The sequence below is a fragment of the Helianthus annuus genome, chromosome 16 (assembly GCF_002127325.2).
Source record: "Helianthus annuus cultivar XRQ/B chromosome 16, HanXRQr2.0-SUNRISE, whole genome shotgun sequence".
NCBI lineage: Eukaryota > Viridiplantae > Streptophyta > Magnoliopsida > Asterales > Asteraceae > Helianthus > Helianthus annuus.
Genome location: NC_035448.2, coordinates 42122808 through 42126693, shown reverse-complemented (window position 1 = coordinate 42126693; position 3886 = coordinate 42122808). Strand labels below are relative to the sequence as shown.

At 40.5% G+C, this 3886-nt stretch overlaps 1 non-coding gene across 1 annotated transcript; it reads left to right on the top strand.

The window, feature by feature from the left end:
• Nucleotides 1-677: 677 nt before the first annotated feature.
• Nucleotides 678-784, top strand: LOC118488644. Its single transcript, XR_004885188.1, has one exon. It is a non-coding gene; the product is annotated as a small nucleolar RNA R71 (small nucleolar RNA).
• Nucleotides 785-3886: the final 3102 nt, after the last annotated feature.

The window sequence follows — 3886 nt, the reverse complement described above, 5'->3', positions numbered from 1 at the left end:
AATTGTTTTTCTATGTTTTGAATACTAGCTTGTTGATTTCTAAAATTTGATTCTAATTGTAGAAACCTTTCCGAGTTTTTCTTTTCAGTGTCGGAGATGAGGCGAGATACAGTATCTTCAAGCCTTTCTCGTCCACCTTGTTGTTGAGTGAAATTTTGTGACTCATTTCTTGGTTGTTGAAAGTTTGTTCGTTGGTTTTGTTGGTTACTACTATTGCCGGGTTCTCTCCAACCAAGGTTAGGATGATTCCTCCATCCTTGGTTGTAAGTGCCCGTTGGAGGACCCGACGGCCTAGGTCTATTGTCAATGTAGCTTACCGACTCTTGTTGATCGTCCGTTTCTTTCATACAACTCCAATTTTCATGTGGCCCACCACACCCTTTACAAGCCATAACCGAGACCGTTTTTGTCATTTCCAATTTTTTTATTTTGAAGAAAGGGCCTCGATTTGGGCTTGTAAAGAAGTGTTTTCATCAACCTTATGGGCGCCCGGGGCAACAGATTTATTGCCTCGGGGAGTGTGCCACTGGAAATTGGTTTGAGCAATTTCCTCAATTTAGTTATATATTTCATGCGGGCGGCGATTACCTAAAAGTCCCCCGGAGCTAGAGTCAAGTGTCTGCCTTGTGTGTGGCAACAACCCATTATAGAAAGTGGATACTTGTTGCCATATCGCAAGGCCGTGATGTGGACACTTTCGCAATAGCTCCTTAAACCTTTCCCAAGTTTCATATAAGGATTCCCCGTCCTCTTGTGAATATGTATTAATTTCAGTCATTAATTTAGCCGTTTTAGCGGGAGGGAAATACTTATATAGAAATTTTTGGGCTAGTTCATCCCAGGTGTTTACCGATCCAGCTGGGAGGGCGTTAAGTCAAGCTTTTGCTCGGTCTTTTAGTGAGAAAGGAAACATTCGAAGGCGGATGACGTCATTTGATGCTCTATTGATCCGAAAGGTATCACATATTTCTAAGAAATTAGTAATATGTAGATAGGGATCCTCGTTCGCAAGCCCATGGAAGGTTGCGGAGTTTTGGAGCATTTGTATCAAATGCGGCCGAAGTTCGAAGTTATTGGCTTCAACATTCGGTGCATTGATAGTGACGCCGAGGTTACCTATGGTGGGTCGTAGATAATCCATGAGGGTACGTTGATCCGCCATTGGAAGTGGATTTCCCGAAACCTTCTCTTGGTTTTTGGCTTTTAGTCTTTTTCTGAGAAAGCGTTCGGGTTCTTCTAGAGGTTCTTTTATGTCCTTATTAGAACTGGAGCTCATACACTATGTAGGGGTGGCGTCTGGTTCCAAGTCCTGCAATAAAAACAAAAAAGAATGCTGGTCAGAAGGTTCACCACGGCCCCGTGCTCAGTGAACACGGCCCGTGGTCGGAGTTACAGTGATTGTTTTCCAGATCCCAGTTACTGGAGAGTTGGACACGGCCCCGTGTTGCACCGGCACGGCCCCGTGGTCAGCCTTCTGTAACTTGGAAAACTAAAAACTGCCAGTAACAACGCTGGGCACGGCCCGTGTCCGACCAGGCACGACCCGTGCTGAGCTCTGTAGAAGCTGAAAAACTAAGAAAATCCTAAAAAAATAGAAAGAAAAATAAAAATATGATTAGGCCGTTGATTCCTAACTTTCTTAAAATCCTTGTGTCCCCGGCAGCGGCGCCAAAAACTTGATGTGCGTGTAGTGTAATACATTTGGTATATATTTTAAGCCATTTTTACACTTTTTAGCCAAGTTTTAAATTTATAAAACACGATATTTACTAACACTAAACACACATATGGGCAAGTGCACCCATCGTGGATGTAGTATAGTGTTGGTAAGATACCGAGGTCGTCCAAGGACACAAGAGCTTTTAGTACCGGTTTATCCTCAATGTCTAATCAAATCAAAATTTTAGAAAAGATTTTTATACTAAGAAAATAAAAACTAACTAAATGCTGAAAATAAAATAAAAATAAAAACAGATAGACAAGATGAATCACTTGGATCCGACTCGTGTGTTAGTATAACCTTTGATTATTTTCTCACTTTTGCACTTGTTTAAGAGATTATCTTAATTATTGTAGTAGGCCCCTCTTTTGAAGGTGACGTTACCCTCAACCCAGTAGTTTGAGTCAGCAAGGATACAGTCCTAAAGGGTCGGATTATTGAAAGATAATGAATTAAGTTATTAATGCAAATTATGGTAGGCCCCTCTTTTGGAGGTGACGTTATCCTCGACTAAGTAGTCTGAGTCAGCAGGGATACAGTCCTAAATAGCCGGGTTATAGTATTAATAGTAGTTAACTTATGAGGGGGTCAAAGAGTTTGGATCCCCGCCATCCAATACCTATGGGCATTGAAGGAGATCCTACTAAATTTGACCCAGGTCCCTTGCAGGACCTCTAAACGCTGAACAAGGGCAAGACCCTTACCAAACCGTTCCCTTAACCCCCGATCAGGTAGCCAACATACCTCCATATAGACCGTGGAGATATGAATGGTGAAAATCTTTTATTTTATATAGACAGTAAAATAATGCCAAGACACCACAGACAAACGATAAGAAAAGATCACCTTCAACATAAGCAACTAGTTATTAAAGTCATTAATACAAAACCAAATAAAAAGTGCAAAAGATTAAAAATAAAAAGTATTATACTAAACACTTGTCTTCACCAAGTGATGTAAGAGACTTAGGCAAATATGGCCTTGATTGTCAAGAACTCTTACGATCAATCTTGGATCCCGAGACGACTCACACACTCTATGATGGACAATGGATGATGGTGGTGGATGATGGTGTTGTGATGGTGGTGGGTGGTGGATGAAGTGTGAGAGAGGTGGTGTGCCAAGGGATGAGTTGCAATGAAACCAAGCACTCCTATTTATAGGCCGAACAGAAGGCTGGGCACGGCCCCATGTCCGCTGGACACGGCCCCGTGCCTGTCTGACACTCTCTCTCTTCATTAATTGTAATTCGCAATTACAATTAATGCGCCTGCTGTACTTTTGCCACGCCCCCGTGTTCACTGGGCACGGCCCCGTGGTAGGCAATAGAAGCTTCTATAGGTTTGTCTTTTCTGCTGCTTCTTGGGCACGGCCCCGTGCTGGCTGAGCACGGGGCGTGTTCAGTCTTCTGCCTTCTCTATTTTGCTTGGGAGGATGCTGTTGAGGGGTCGGGCAATCCACTTTTGTTCCTTTTCTTGTATTTATGTTAGATTTAGCTGTCTTTTTGCTTCTTTTGTGAATTTGAGCTCATTTAATCCTGAAAATACAAAAGGAAGACAAAAACACTCTTTTTCCAACATTAGTACTTAAAAAGGGTTTGTTTTATGCCTCATTTGATGTAATTTATATGTTGCATTTTACACACATCAATAATCACCAAGTACAAGTATTATATGTATGTTTATTGGTGCACAAGAATTGCATCCATAAGATATTTCCACTTAACCTTATAAGCACTTAAATGCTTTAGGATACTCATCAGTAGTTCCAATTATATTCAATGTATTCAAATATGAATCTGTATACAACGATCATATCATTCTCGAGAACTTATTTTACATGATTTTAATAAATTAAATCCTTGAGGGACTTTCATGTAAGCTTTTAGTATCCAGTAATTCATAACTTTCATAAGATGCATATCAATTCTCTCTCTATATTACCAGACGAATAAAATATTGAAAAGTCTTTGCATCCACCACTAGAGAATGTGTCTCATGATAATCAATCATGGGTTTTTGCGAAAATCCTTGTTCACCATATTTGCCTTATCTCATTTAATCTGATTTTCACATAATTCGCATAAAAAACCCAATTGTATCCAATATACTTTACAACTTCAGTTGTATGGACTGTTGGTCCAGAAAATCTCCATGTCATTGTAGA